Source organism: Arachis ipaensis, chromosome B6, assembly GCF_059453495.1.
Source record: "Arachis ipaensis isolate K30076 ecotype BB chromosome B6, ASM5945349v1, whole genome shotgun sequence".
Taxonomy (NCBI): domain Eukaryota; kingdom Viridiplantae; phylum Streptophyta; class Magnoliopsida; order Fabales; family Fabaceae; genus Arachis; species Arachis ipaensis.
The window spans coordinates 111068238-111085204 of record NC_142441.1 but is presented as its reverse complement, the minus strand read 5'-3'; the positions used below and the strand labels follow the sequence as shown (position 1 = coordinate 111085204).

General features: G+C 36.0%; 1 non-coding gene across 1 annotated transcript; it reads right to left on the bottom strand.

The window, feature by feature from the left end:
• Positions 1-6007: 6007 nt before the first annotated feature.
• On the bottom strand, positions 6008-6111 carry LOC148562309 (small nucleolar RNA R71). Its single transcript, XR_015888250.1, has one exon. It is a non-coding gene; the product is annotated as a small nucleolar RNA R71 (small nucleolar RNA).
• Between the last annotated feature and the right edge of the window lie 10856 nt (positions 6112-16967).

Here is a 16967-nt window from a genome sequence, read left to right as displayed (position 1 = left end):
GCAGGTAATCTGGAATTCCTAACCTCTCAAGACTAGTAGGTCCCACAGAAGCTCCACCTACCCTACCTTTTTCTACCCTACTTTGCTCGAGGACGAGAAAAACTCTTAAGTTTGGTGTTGCAAAAGCTTTGCTTTTTGACTTCTACCACTCCTAAGTATGGAAGAAGAGAATGGAGCAAACTAGAAAGCATGCACATGAACTTGTGCAGCCGCTTCAACAAAGACAAAGGAGTGACATTGAAGAGATTAAGCACTACATTGGATCCTCAAGGAGGAGCACTAGCCACCATTATTCAGGTGGATTCGTTTTCTTTTATCTCCTTTCCTTTATCATTTTTCTATTTTTCTATTATGTTTTGTCTGTTCTATTGTTCTAGTTACATGATCATTTGCATTGATGTCTTAAAAGTTGTAAAATATTCTATATATCTCTCACCATGCTTAAAAGAAAACTTTTAATTGAAAGGAATTGAGAGATGCATGAATTTCAAATTTAAAATAAGAGTGGTTTAATTATGTTGATGTGGTGTCATTTGCTTTTATTTTCTGAATGTATGATTAAACAATGTATATTTAAAGTTGAAATTTTAGAATGTTAACTCTTGAAATAATAAGGAAAAAGGAAAAATATTATTGATAATCTGAAAAAACTAAAAATTCATTCTTGAAGTAAGAAAAAGCAGCAAAAAGAAAAAGAAAAAGAAAAAGCATGTTGCAAAATAAAAAAATATATATATATAGCATGTGAAAAAGAAAAAATGGCGAAAAAAAAGAAAAAAAGAAAAAGCAGAAAAATCCATTACTGCCCAAAAATGCAGGAAAATGAGGGCAGATTGAAAAAGCCAATAACCCTTTAAACCAAAAGGCAAGGGTAAAAGGACCCAAGGCTTTGAGCATTAATGGATAGGAGAGCGTACAGGAATAAAATCCTGGCCTAAGCGGCTCAACCAAGCTGTCCCTAACCATGTGCTTGTGGCGTGAAGGTGTCAAGTGAAAAGCTTGAGACTGAACGGTTAAAGTCGTGGTCCAAAACAAAAGAGTGTGCTTAAGAACTTTGGACACTTCTATCTGGGGACTCTAGCAAAGCTGAGTCACAATATGAAAAGGTTCACCCAGTTAAAGTGTCTGTGGCATTATTGTATCCGGTGGTAATACTGGAAAACAAGGTGCTTAGGGTCACGGCCAAGACTCTGAAAGCTGTGTTCAAGAATCAAAATAAGCTTAACTAAGAGAGTCAATAATATCATCAGGATTCTAAGTTCCTAAGGATGCCAACATCTCTGAGTTTCAATGGATAGTGAGATGCCAAAATTATTCAGAAGCAAAAAGCTACTAAGTCCCTCTCATCTGATTGTAACTAAGCTTCATTTGAAACTTAGACATTTATTGTATCTTAATTTTATTTTTTATCCTGCTATGTTTTTAGTTGCTTGGGGACAAGCAACGGTTTAAGTTTGGTGTTGTGATGAGCGGATATTTTATACGCTTTTTGGCATCATTTTCATATAGTTTTTAGTAGTTTTGTTTAGTTTTATTGAGTTTTTATAGGTTTTAGTGTTAAAAACATATTTTTGGATTCTACTATGAGTTTTTGTGTTTTTGGACAATTTCAGGTTTTTTCTGGCTAAAATTGAGGAGCTGGAGCAGAAGTCTGATTCAGAGACAGAGAAAGCACTGCAGATGCTGTTTGGATCTGACCTGCCTGCATTTGAAAGAGCCTTTTTGAAGCTACAGAAGTCCAAATGGAGTGCTCTCAATGGCTATCGGAAGCTGACTTTCAGAGCTTTCCATCAATATATAATAGTTTATACTTTGCTTCAAATTCGAAGGCCCAAAACTGGCGTCCAACGCCAGCTACCTGCCCCGTTCCAGGCTTCCAGCACTCAAAGAGCAGAGACCAATGTATAGACGCCCAAAGAGGATCCCCTAGCTGGCGTTCCATGCCCTAGAGACTTCATCGCACGTGGATCTCATCAAAGCTCAGCCCAAACACTCACCAAGTGGGCCCAGAAGGAGATTTTAGCACTAAATAGAATGTTTTACCCTTATTAATCATTTGTTTAGTATTTAAGTGATAATGTTTATGTAATACAAACACATGGAGCATACTGATGAGCGGATAATTTATACGCTTTTTAGCATTGTTTATACAGAGTTTTTAGCATGTTTTAGTTACTTTTTATAATATTTTTATTAGTTTTTATGCAAAAATCAAATTTCTGGACTTTACTATGAGTTTGTGTATTTTTCTGTAATTTCAGGTATTTTCTGGCTGAAATTAAAGGACCTGAGCAAAAGTCTGATTCAGAGGCTGAGAAAGGACTGCAGATGTTGTTGGATTCTGACTCTCCTGCACATGAAGTGGATTTTCTGGAGCTACAGAAGCCCAATTGGCGCACTCTTAATTGCGTTGGAAAGTAGACATCTTGGGCTTTCCAGAAATGTATAATAGTCTATACTTTGCCCGAGATTTGATGGCCCAAACTGGCGTTTAAACGCAAGCCAGAGACCCTTTTCTGGCATAAAACGCAAGAACTGGCACCAGAACTGGAGTTAAATGCCCAAACTGGCATCCAAGCTGGCGTTTAACTCTAGAAAAGGCCTATGCACGTGTAAAGCTCAATGCTCAGCCCAAGCACACACCAAGTGGGCCCCGGAAGTGAATTTCTGCACTATCTGCACTTAGTTACTTATTTTCTGTAATCCTTAGTAACTAGTTTAGTATAAATAGCACTTTTTACTATTGTATTCAAGGAGCTTATGCCATTTTTCACATTTGGAGGCTGGCCATTCGGCCATGCCTAGACCTTTTTTTCTTATGTATTTTCTAACAGTGGAGTTTCTACACTTCATAGATTAAGGTGCGGAGCTCTGCTGTTCTTCATGAATTAATGCAAGTACTATTGTTTCTCTTTCAATTCACGCCTACTTCTTCTCCAAGATATACTCTCGTACTTAATTTAGTTAAGTCAGAATGAAGGGGTGACCCGTGACAATCACCCACTATCTTCGTTACTCGCTTAGCCAAGATCCTCAGGACTGACAACCACAAGCGGTCTACATGATGTTCAACGTAGTCATTTGACGACAGCTGGAGTATAGTCTCTTGGGTCTCTGATCCACGGATTTGACTTGCCTCTCCTGACAACAGAGCATTTGAATCCGTGAGATTAGAACCTTCGTGGTAGAGGCTAGAACCAATTGGCAGCATTCTTGAGATCCACAAAGTCTAAACCTTGTCTGTGGTATTCTGAGTAGGATCTGGGATGGAATGATTGTGACGAGCTTCAAACTCACGAATGTTGGGCGCAGTGACAGTGTGCAAAAGGATAGAGAGATCCTATTCCGACACAAGTGAGAACCGACAGATGATTAGCCGTACGGTAGTTGTGCCTGGTATTTTTCATCCAAGACGAGAGATCCGACAGTTGATTAGCCATATAGAAACCGTACCTGGACCATTTTCACTGAGAGGACGGATGGTAGCCATTGACAATGGTGATCCACCAACATACAGCTTGCCATGGAAGGGAGCACGCATGATTGGATGAAGACAATAGGAAAGTAGAGGTTCAGAAGCAACAAAGCATCTCCAAATGCTTATCTGAAATTCCCACCAATGAATTACATAAGTATCTTTATTTTAATTTACGTTTTATTTATCTTTCAATTATCAAAACTCATAACCAATTGAATCCGCCTGACTAAGATTTACAGGATGACCATAGCTTGCTACAAGCCGGCAATCTCTGTGGGATTGACCCTTACTTGCGTAAGGTTTTATTACTTGGACGACTCAGTGCACTTGCTGGTTAGTTGTACCGGAGTTGTGAAAAGTGTGATCACAATTCCGTGCACCAATTTTTTGGCGCCGTTGCCGGGGATTGTTGGAGTTTGGACAACTGACGGTTCATCTTATTGCTTAGCTTAGGTAATCTTCTTCTTGTTTCAACCTTTATTTTATTTTCAAAAAAAAATTAATAAAATCATAAACCAAAAAAATTTTTGTGTTTCTTGTTTGAGTATAGTGTCAAATTTTAAGTTTGGTGTCAACTGCATCTTTTTAATTTTTCTTAGACTTTCGAAAATTCATGCATTGTGTTCTTCATGATCTTCAAGTTGTTCTTGATGATTTTCTTTGTTTGATCTTTACATTTTCTTGTTTTGTGTCTTTTCTTGTTTTTCATATGCATTTTCAAATTGTTAGTGTCCCTAGTATAAAAGTTCTTAAGTTTGGTGTCTTGCATGTCTTTCTTTTCTTAAAAATTTTCAAAAATATGTTCTTGGTGTTCATCTTGACATTCAAAGTGTTCTTGGTGTTCATCTTGACATTCAAAGTGTTCTTGCATGCATTATTTGTTTTGATCTTAAATTTTTATGTTTTGTTTCATTTTGTTGTTTCTCTCTCCTCATTAAAAATTCAAAAGTCAAAAAATATCTTTTCTTTATTCTTCTCATAATTTTCGAAATTTTGAGTTGACTTGGTCAAAATTTTTTAAAATTTAGTTGTTTCTTGTTAGTTAAGTCAAAATTTCAATTTAAAAACTTTATCTTTTTAAATCTTTTTCAAAATCAATTCTTTTTCATTTTTTTATGATTTTCGAATTTCATTCTTAAAATTTTTCAAAATCTTTTTCATTTTTCTTTTAATGTTTTCGAAAATTTTAAAACTAATTTTTCAAAATTTTTTTTCTTAATTTTATTTCATATTTTCGAAAATCCTTGCTAACAATTAATGTTTTGATTCAAAAATTTCAAGTTTGTTACTTTCTTGTTAAGAAAGGTTCAATCTTTAAATTCTAGAATCATGTCTTTTAGTTTCTTGTTAGTCAAGTCATCAACTTTAATTTTAAAAAAATCAAATCTTTTTAATTTCTTTTTCAATTCTTTTTCAAAATAAATTTCAATCATATCTTTTTAAAATTTTAATTTCAAAATCTTTTTCTAATTTCTTATCTTTTCAAAATTTATTTTCAAATCTTTTTCAACTAACTACTTGACTTGTTTGTTTTAATTTTAAAAAGTTTACTATTTCTTATCTTTTTCAAAACCACATAACTACTTTTCCACTTCTAATTTTCGAAAATCACTAACCATTTTTTCAAAAATCTTTTTAATTAACTAATTATTTTAGTTTTTAATTTTCTTGTATTTCTTTTTCAAATTTTTGAAACTAACTTAATTAATTAAATAAAAATAAAAATATTTTTCTTTTCCCTCTTCTTAAAATTCGAATACTCTCTCTCTCTCTCTCTCTCATCTCTTTCTATTTATTTTATTTATTTACTAACATTTCTCTTCTACTCATCTAATAATTCGAACCCTCTCCCTCTCTCTGTGTTCGAATTTTTCTTATTCTCTCTCTACCTCATTCTTCTATTCTTCTGTTCCTCTGACACATTAAGGAATCTCTAGACTGTGATATAGAGGATTTCACTATTCTCTTTGTTCTTTTTTTTTTCATATGAGCAGGAACAAGGATAAGAACATTCTTGTTGAAGCTGATCCTGAACCTGAAAAGAATCTGAAGAGGAAGCTAAGAGAAGCTAAAGCACAACACTCCAGAGAGGACCTTACAGAAAATTTTGAAAAAGAAGCAGACATGGCAGCCAAACCCAACAACAATGGTGGAGATGCAAAGAAGATGCTTGGTGACTTTACTGCACCAACTTCCAACTTCTATGGAAGAAGCATCTCAATTCCTGCAATTGGAGCAAACAACTTTGAGCTTAAGGCTCAATTAGTTTCTCTAATGCAGTAGAATTGCAAGTTTCATGGACTTCCATTGGAAGATCCTCATCAGTTCTTAGCTGAATTCTTGCAAATCTGTGACACTGTTAAGACCAATGGGGTTGATCCTGAGGTCTACAGATTTATGCTTTTCCCCTTTGCTGTAAGAGACAGAGCTAGGATATGGTTGGACTCACAACCTAGAGAAAGCCTGAACTCTTGGGAAAAGTTGGTCAATGCTTTCTTGGCCAAATTCTTTCCACCTCAAAAGATGAGCAAGCTTAGAGTGGAAGTCCAAACCTTCAGACAAAAGGAAGGTGAATCCCTCTATGAAGCTTGGGAAAGATACAAGTAATTGATCAGAAGGTGTCCTTCTGACATTCTTTCAGAATGGAGCATCTTATGTATATTCTATGATGGTCTGTCTGAATTGTCCAAGATGTCATTGGACCACTCTGCTGGTGGATCTCTTCATATGAAGAAAACACCTGCAGAATCCCAGGAACTCATTGAAATGGTTGCAAATAACCAGTTCATGTATACTTCTGAAAGAAATCCTGTGAATAATGGGATGACTCAGAAGAAAGGAGTTCTTGAGATTGATACTCTGAATGCTATATTGGCTCAGAACAAAATATTGACGTAGCAAGTCAATATCATTTCTCAGAATCTGACTGGATTGTAAGTTGCATCCGGCAGTACTAAAGAAGCCTCATCTGAAGGAGAAGCTTATGACCCTGAGAATCCTGCAATGAAAGAGGTGAATTACATGGGAGAATTCTATGGAAACACCTATAATCCTTCATGGAGAAATCATCCAAATTTATCATGGAAGGATCAATAGAAGCCTCAACAAGGCTTCAATAATAATGGTGGGAGAAATAGGTTTGGCAATAGCAAGCCTTTTGCATCATCTTCTCAGCAACAGACAGAGAATTCTAAGCAGAGCCTCTCTAACTTAGCAACCATAGTCTCTGATCTATCTAAGACCACTCTCAGTTTCATGACTGAAACACGGTCCTCCATCAGAAATTTGGAGGCACAAGTGGGTCAGTTGAGTAAAAGAGTTACTGAAATCCCTCCTAGTACTCTCCCAAGCAATACATAAAAGAATCCAAAGAAAGAGTGCAAGGCCATAACTATATCCAAAATGGCCAAACCTGGAGAGAGTAAAAAGGTAGTGATTTCCAGCAAGGAAGACCTTGCTGGATGTCCACTGACCAATAAGGAGTTCCCTATTGAGGAACCAAAGGAATCTGAGGCTCATACAGAGACCATAGAGATTCTACTGAACTTACTATTGCCATTCATGAGCTCTGATGAGTATTCCTCCTCTGAAGAGGATGAAGATATTGTTGAAGAGCAAGTTGCTCGGTATTTAGGAGCAATCATGAATCTAAATAATAAGTTATTTGGTAATGAGACTTGGGAGGATGAACCTTCATTGCTCATCAATGAACTGAATGTCTTGGTTCAACAGAAATTACCTTAGAAGAAACCGGATCCCGGAAGGTTCTTAATACCTTGTACCGTCGGCACCATAAACTTTGAGAAGGCTCTGTGTGACCTGGGATCAGGTATAAACCTCATGCCACTCTCTGTAATGGAGAAACTAGGGATCTTTGAGGTACAAGCTGCAAGAATCTCACTAGAGATGGCAGACAAATTAATGAAACAGGCTTATGGACTTGTAGAGGATGTTTTAGTGAAGGTTGAAGGCCTTTACATCCCTGATGACTTCATAATCCTAGACACTGGGAAGGATGACGATGAATCCATTATCCTTGGAAGACCCTTGTTAGCCACAACAAGGGTTGTTATTGATGTGGACAGAGGAGAGTTAGTCCTTCAATTGAATGAGGACAACCTTGTGTTTAAGGCTCAAGGATCTCCTTCTGTAACCATGGAGAGGAAGCATGAAAAGCTTCTCTCAATACAGAGTTAAGCAAAGCCCCCACATTCAGACTCTAAGTTTGGTGTTGGGAGGCCACCATCACGCTCTGAGTGTCTGTGAAGCTCTCTAAGAGCTCACTGTCAAGCTATTGACATTAAAGAAGCGCTTATTGGGAGGCAACCCAATGTTATTTAATTATATTTATTTTTTTTATAGACATTTGTTTTTCATTGCCATGTTATATTTTCTTTAGGTTGATGATCATGTGCAGTCACAAAAATAGCTACAGAATTAAAGCGAAATCAAGAAACAGCATAAAAAATAGCACACCCTGGAGGACAGGCTTACTGGCGTTTAAACGCCAGTAAGGATAGCAGAATGGGTGTTTAACGCCCAGTCTGGCAGCATTCTGGGCATTAAACGCTAGAATTGGCAAACAGACTGGCGTTTAACACCAGAAAAGGGTGTCTGGCTAGCGTTAAATGCCAGAATTGGCAGACAGACTGGCGTTTAATGCCAGAAAAGGATGTCTGGCTGGCATTAAATGACAGAATTGGCAGACAGACTAGCGTTTAACGCCAGAAAAGGGTGTCTGGATGGCGTTAAACGCCAGAAAAAGGGTATCAACCTGGCGTTTAATGCCAGGAAAGGCAGCAGAGCTGGCATTAAATGCCAGAAAGGGCTGTCCAAGGGCGTTTAAACACCAGAAAGGTGCAGGGAGCATAATTTCTTGACACCTCAGGATCTGTGGACCCCACAGGATCCCCACCTACCCCAACTCTTTTTCTCTCCTTTTTACACCTTTCTATAACACTCTTCCCCAAAATAACCTCCACCAATCACCTATATTTATCCTCCAAAACCATCGTACAACCCACCTACCCCTACCCATTCAAATTCAAACCATCTCCCTCCCAAACCCAACCCCTATTACAAGAATTCCCTCTTCACTCCACTCCCATATAAGCCCCTCATCATTCCTTCATTTTCACACATCATAACCACCTAAAACCCCCTTGGCCGAACCATTCACACACCTCCATCTCCTCCATATCTTCTTCCTCTAATCCTTTCTTTCTTCTTTTGCAAGAGGACGAGCAAACCTTTTAAGTTTGATGTGGAAAAAGCTCTGCTTTTTGTTTTTTCATAACCATTAATGGCACCTAAGGCCAGAGAAACCTCTAGAAAGAGGAAAGGGAAGGCAGTTGCTTTCAACTCCGAGTCATGGGAGATGGAGAGATTTATCTCAAAAGCCCATCACTAGAAAGAGGATGGAGCAAACAAGAGAGCCCACTCATGGACCTCAACAAGAGCATGAGGAAGTCCCTCATCAAGAAATCCCTGAGATGCCTCAAGGGATGCATTTCCCTCCACAGAACTATCGGGAGCAACTCAACACGTCTTTAGGAGAATTGAGTTCCGACATGGAGCAACTAAGAGTGTAGCACCAAGAGCACTCCATCATCCTCCATGAAATCAGAGAGGACCAAAAGGCCATGAGAGAGGAGCAATAAAGGCAAGGAAGAGAGATAGAGGAGCTCAAGAACTCCATTGGTTCTTCAAGAGGAAGAAGAAGCCACCATCACTAAGGTGGACCCGTTCTTTAATCTCCCTATTTATTTTCTTTTCTGTTTTCGGTTTTTATGCTTTATGTTTTGACTATGTTTGTGTCTTTATTACATGATCATTAGTGTTTAGTGTCTATATCTTAAAGCTATGAATGTTCCATGAATCTTTCACCTTTCTTAAATGAAAAATATTTTCTGAAAAAGAAAAAGAAGTACATGAATTTTGAATTCTATCTTGAAAATAGTTTAATTATTTTGATGTGGTGGTAATACTTTTTGTTTTCTGAATGAATGCTTGAACATTGCATATTTTTTATAGTGAAGTTTATGAATGTTAAAATTGTTGGCTCTTGAAAGAATAATGAAGAAAGAGAAATGTTATTGAAAATATGAAAAATCATAAAATTGATTCTTGAAGCAAGAAAAAGCAGTGAAAAACACAAAGCTTGTGAAAAAAATGGCGAAAAAAAAGAAAAAAAAAAGTAAGCAGAAAAAGCCAATAGCTCTTTAAACCAAAAGGCAAGAGTAAAAAGCCAGTAACCCTTTAAACTAAAAGGCAAGGGTAAAGAGGATCCAAGGCTTTGAGCATCAGTGGATAGCAGGGCCCAAGAGGAATAAAATCCTGGCCTAAGCGGCTAAATCCAGCTGTCCCTAACCATGTGCTTGTGTCTTGAAGGTCCAAGTGAAAAGCTTGGGACTGAGTGGTTAAAGTCGTGATCCAAAGTAGAAGAGTGTGCTTAAGAACTCTGGGCACCTCTAACTGGGGACTCTAGCAAAGCTGAGTCATAATCTGAAAAGGTTCACCCAGTTATTTGTCCGTGGCATTTATGTATCAGGTGGTAATACTGGAAAACAAAATGCTTAGGGTCACAGCCAAGACTCATAAAGTAGATGTGTTCAAGAATAAAAAAGAACTTAACTAGGAAAATAAATAACATTATCTGTATTTTTGAGTTCCTAAAGATGCCAATCATTCTGAACTTCAAAGGATAAAGTGAGATGACAAAACTGTTCAGAAGCAAAAAGCTACTAGTCCCGCTCATCTAATTGGAACTAAGCTTCATTGATATTTTGAAATTTATTGTATTTTTTCTTCTTTTTATCCTATTTTGTTTTTAGTTGCTTGGAGACAAGCAATAATTTAAGTTTGGTGTTGTGATGAGCGGATAATTTATACGCTTTTTGGCATTGTTTTTACATAGTTTTTAGCATGTTTTAGTTACTTTTTATTATATTTAATTAGTTTTTATGCAAAAATCACATTTCCGGACTTTACTATGAGTTTGTGTATTTTTCTATAATTTCAGGTATTTTCTGGCTGAAATTGAAGGACCTGAGCAAAAGTCTGATTCAGAGGCTGAGAAAGGACTGCAGATGCTGTTGGATTCTGACTCTTCTATACTCGAAGTATATTTTCTAGAGCTACAGAAGCCCAATTGGTGCGCTCTCAATTGCGTTGGAAAGTAAACATCTTGGGCTTTCCAGCAATGTATAATAGTCCATACTTTACCCGAGATTTGATGGCCCAAACTGGTGTTTAAACACCAGCTAGAGACCCTTTTCTGGCGTAAAACGCCGGAACTGGCACCAGTACTACAGTTAAACGCCCAAACTGGCATCCAAGCTGGCGTTTAACTCTAGAAAAGGCCTATGCATGTGTAAAGCTCAATGCTCAGCCCAAGCACACACTAAGTGGGCCCCGGAAGTGGATTTATGCACTATCTGCACTTAGTTACTTATTTTCTGTAATCCTTAGTAACTAGTTTAGTATAAATAACACTTTTTACTATTGTATTCAAGGAGCTTATGCCATTTTTCACATTTGGAGGCTGGTCATTTGGCCATGCCTAGACCTTTTTTTCTTATGTATTTTTCAACGGTGGAGTTTCTACACCTCATAGATTAAGGTGTGGAGCTCTGCTGTTCTTCATGAATTAATGCAAGTACTATTATTTCTCTTTCAATTCACGCCTACTTCTTCTCCAATATATACTCTTGTACTTAATTCAGTTAAGTCAGAATGAAGGGGTGACCCGTGACAATCACCCACTATCTTCGTTACTCGCTTAGCCAAGATCCGCGTGACTTACAACCACAAGCGGTCTACATGATGTTCAACGTAGTCATTTGACGACAGCCGGAGTATAGTCTCTTGGGTCTCTCATCCACGGATTTGACTTGCCTCTCCTGACAACAGAGCATTCAAATCCGTGAGATTAGAACCTTCGTTGTAGAGGCTAAAACCAATTGGCAGCATTCCTGAGATCCGCAAAGTCTAAACCTTGTCTGTGGTATCCTGGGTAGGATCTGGGACGGGATGACTGTGACAAGCTTCAAACTCACGAATGTTGGGCGTAGTGACAGTGTGCAAAAGGATAGAGAAATCCTATTCCGACACAAGTGAAAACCGACAGATGATTAGCCGTGCGGTAGCTGTGCCTGGTATTTTTCATCCAAGATGAGAGATCCAACAGTTGATTAGCCGTATAGAAACCGTACCTGGACTATTTTCACTGAGAAGACGGATGGTAGCCATTGACAACGGTGATCCACCAACATACAGCTTTCCATGGAAGGGAGCACGCATGATTGGATGAAGACAATAGGAAAGCAGAGGTTCAGTAGCAACAAAGCATCTCCAAACGCTTATCTGAAATTCCCACAAATGAATTACATAAGTATCTTTATTTTAATTTACGTTTTATTTATATTTCAATTATTAAAACTCATAACCAATTGAATCCGCCGGACTAAGATTTACAGGATGACCATAGCTTGCTTCAAGCTGGCAATCTCCGTGGGATCGACCCTTACTCGCGTAAGGTTTTATTACTTGGACGACCTAGTGCACTTGCTGGTTAGTTGTACCAGAGTTGTGAAAAATGTGATCACAATTTCGTGCACCACATACCATTCTGCATTATTTTCATTTTACATTGTATTTTTACTTCAGTATGAGTTTCTAAACCTCTTAGGTTGAGGGGAGGAGCCCTGCTGGGTCCTATGAATTAATATAAGTATTACTGTTTCTCTTCGATCCGTGTTTGATTAATTCTAAGATGTATATCTGATCTTCATCGTGGTGAATAGGATGATCTAACAAATTAGCTCTGTTCATCACATTAAGATGAACGTGCCAGACAAACACCCGTGTCTACTTGGGTTCAGAATGCATCTTTTACGAGACAAAGATGAACCAACAGCTATGTTTATACATCTCTCAGACAGCTAATCCACGACTTCATTGGGGACTTCTCGAGACATCTGTTCAGCTAATTTTCGGAGAGATTATGGTCTCTGTGATAGAGGCTAGAACCTAAGGTGCATCATTCTCTGATCTGGAAGATCTGACCTTGTCTGTGGCATTTTGAGTAGGATCATTAAGGAGAATAAACTGTACGAGCTTCACCCTCAATCAGATCTGATCCGCACTAAACCTGGGGTTCAGATCTAGAGGACTATTGGCAGCTGCTCAAACCAGTGTCAATCACATAGAGCCTGCCATTGAAGAAATCACTCACAAGCAAAGAGAGCAGTAATACCAGAGTTAATTCAAAAAGATAAAGCAACTCTATTCCTCAACTCTATTCCCATTATTGATTCCATTTTATTTACAGAGTATCTTTATTAGTTATATGTTTTATAGTTTCATGATCATCGTACTTCAACAACCTTCTGATCTGCCTCACTAAGACCTGCAAGATAACCATAGCTCGCTTCAAGCCACAATCCTCGTGGGATTGACCCTGACTCGCTCAGGTATTACTTGGACGATCCAGTGCACTTGCTGGTACTGCTGTACGGAAGTGTGGGTATTCGTACGCACCAAACACCAAACTAAAATTGTTGCTTGTCCTGAAGGAACCAAAAACAATGTAGGACTAAGAAGAGAAAATGCTTAGGATTCGAGTTGTCAATTAAGCTCAAGTGTAGTTTTTGAATCAGGCTAATGACATTCTAACTCTGAATAGCTTCGGCATCTCACTTTCCTTTGAAGCTCAGAAATGTTGATATCCTTCAAAACTAGAACTTGGATGATATTATAGATTCTCTTTCTTAGGTTCTAATCGATTCTTAAACACAACTTTTCTTTTCCTTTTCTTTGGTTCTTTGCACCTTGAGCCTAGCCGTGACTCTAAATGTTTTGTTTTCAAGCTTAACTTGATACAAGAACACCACAAGCACTTAACTGGGAAACTCCTTGAGTTTGAATTTCTCTTTCTCTTTCTCCCAGACAGTGGTGCTCAGAGCCTTAGGCATACTCTGTAACAGCAATGGGTCACGACTTTAAGTGTTCAGTCTCAATGGTTACTTAACACTTTCGCACCACAAACATATGGTTAGGAAAAACTACTCTTTTGGGCTTTAGATCAATTTTGACCTTTCTAACCATTGATGTTCAAAGCATTGGTTCATTCTCTTGTGATTTTTCTTTTCTTTTCCTTTTGTTGTTTGTTTTGCCTCAAGAATCATTCTTTTCCTATTTCAGAGAATCAATAATACTTTTCTAAATTCCTGTTCCTCAAAAACTAATAATCTTCAACTCTAATATCAAATATGCATAGTTAATTCATACATTTAGAAATAGAGATAGTGCCATCACATTAAAATAACTAGAAAACTCATTATATATAACTCAAAATTCTCATACAGTTATTATTTCTTTTCTTTTAAAATTTTATTTAAGCTCAGTGAGCAATACATGAGACGTCTTTCAAAAAGGTAAGCATAAAGTACTAAAATAACAACTTAACTCTAAAATAGGAAAATCCTACTAATGATCATGCAACTCAAAATTGAAAATAGCAAATAGAATAAAATACTAAAAAATAGAAATAAGATAGGGGACACTACAAGAAAAAGCAGTATTTGTAACAAAAAAATTGTTACAAAAAATCTAAATTTTGAAACTAAAGGTATTTGTAACAAAAAAAAGGGGCTGTTGCAGTATGTCCCGTTACAAAAAGTTTTTGTAACAAAAAATGGAATTGTTACAATACAAAGTGATATTTTGTAACAAATGTTTTTTAATACAAAAGTGATAACAATTTTTTATCTTTAAAATATTTTTTGTAACAATTTAAATTTTTGTGTCATAATATTTTGTTACAAAATACTACTTATTTTTGTAATATTTTTTATTCTTAGTTACAAAAATAGAAAATTTATTTTAAAATATTTAATTAAATAATTGATATATCAATTAATTTTCTAAACAAGCTAGCTTAACATTTATATAATATCTAATCATATAGATAATTAGAATATCTTACATGTCATTAAGATTCTTTTACAATAAAATAAGTTCTACAAATTCAACTAAACATAACTTTTTTCTAACATAAAATTGTATCGTATCGACTTTATAATTCTTGACTCTTCTAGCATATTCAGTTAATATAAAGTCTAGCATGTTGGTATTAATTTTGTACCCCTGCAAATATGAACAATAAAAACTAAAATTAAAAAATAACACATAATACTATCTTCATCAAAGTAAAAATTAAAAAAGAACTTACAAGTTAAAATTAACTAATTCTTTAAGAATTTATTCTCAATTTTAAAACTAGCCAATCAAGAATGCAAATTATCAAAAATTGACAATTCAATATATAAGCTTGGACTAATTAATCATAATTCAATTCATTAAATTTACATAAGTATCAATTGTCAAACAATCGCTACAAAACACAATTTCCACCAAAATCCTCATAACAAATATACTTGACTTTTTTCTCTTTATGCTTTTACACTCATAAAGTTCCATAATGATGTTTATGTCAAAATACAAGATAAGAACATTACAATAATTATCCTATTGAAAATCCAAACTTGAAAAGAGAAAGTTCCAAAGTAACACGCCATCTAAATTTAACAAAGCAGTGAAGCACCTGAACAAGTTTATGTTATTGCAGAAGCATATAGTGATGCAGAGAGTTTGGAAATAGAAAAGTATAACAAGAATGGAAAAATAAAACTGAATTAACTAAAATTGACAATGAGAAGAAAATGCTAATGGATTACAATGAGTATTAGGCTTTTATAGGCTTATATAGGAGGAGACTGTTGATAATAAAGCTAAAGGCTCCCCAACTATCTTATAACAAACTGAATAACAACTTAGAAGCTAAGCCACACTATCTTAAACTTTTTTGAACTCTAATTGGTCTTGCTTTTCATCACTAGCTTTAACAGCACCATCAACAAAATTATTCCATAATCATTAAAATCAACCATCAATAGTTATTCTAGTTTCATAAAGATTATAGAAATAAAAAACTTAACAACAGAAGCTGCAATAACTTTATTCTGTCTGAGTTCATAATAAAAAAAATCAGCATCATAGCACCATCAATAACTTAGAATCAGACAAATAAGCAACCAACAACTCAGAAATCATAATGAATAAAATTAACAAAACTTAACAATGCAGGGAAACACCATAGCACCATCAACAAGTCAGAATCAGAAAGATCAGTAACTAACAAATAGGGGAGAGACAAGGCTCAGTGATATTTTTCAGCAACATAAAACTTTACCTCTAAATATGATTTTAAGCAACAAAAAAATTTAGCTTACTCATAATTTCAGCAACAAATTCAACTTTCATAAAAAAATTAAAGGCACAACGATGATTTATAGCAATAAAATTGAAAAAAAAAAGAATATGGCCGAAGGAATCTCACTCCAGGGACTAACTGACGGTGAAGGAAGCTGACCAACTGATGACCGAAGACGATAACAACCACCAGCTAAGGGACTAGATGCTGGTTCCTTCTCCTGGCGACAGCGAAAACCAGCTTCTTCTCCTCATCGCATTTTGGTCCTCTCCCGGTGATGGTGTGCATGGCGACGGCGACAGGTTCAACGGTAGTGACAGATCTAGCGACGACGGGAGCAATGGTGACTGGAACGAACGGCGATGTTGATGGACCGTCAGCAGTGGTGACGGTGCATGCAGTGGTAGCTCACGGTGACAATGGCGACGCGGACCACCACAATGGCGATGGAACGTGACAGCAGCTCCCTACTCATGCTTGCTCTCTCTCTCCTCGACGGCCAAGCTTGGACAACAGTAGGCATTCGGCGGCGGTGAGACGAAGACATGTGACTTCACGGACGGTGAGGCACTATGCCGGCGTGGGACAGCCGCCTCCCCTCTTCTCTTCTGTCGCATCTCACTGTCTTCCCTTTTCCTTTCTTTCTTTGTTATTTTAGTGTGTGTGTGTGGGGGGGCTGTGGGAAGAACCGAAGAAGTAATGTTAGGGTTCTTAGAGGTAAAATTAGGATTTTAATTTGGAGATTAGGGTTTGGTTAGAGATTAATTAAAAATTAAATTAAATTTAATATAATTAATTTTAAAAATAGTATTTATTTTTTAAATTTATAAATTATTTTTAATTTAATATTTTAATTTAAAATTAGAGATAAATAAATAACTTTTTTTAATTCATAAAATTAATCAAAACTTTCAATTATTCAATTTAAATTGTATAAAATTTTAATTTTTTTAGTTAATAAAACTTTAAATTCTTAATATGAAAATACTCAATTATTTTAAAAAAATTTATAAATCCTAATAGATTTTGAACTCAAAGTATCATAAAATTTAATTTAATTACCTTTAAAAAAATAATTTTTTAAAAATAAAATTATCAACAAATATATTTTACTATTAAATATTTTTTATTTGAGAAATTAATTTCTAATAAGAATTCAGAGTTGATTTCTAATAGATATTAGATATATTAATTTTTTAAAAAATTTATTATTAA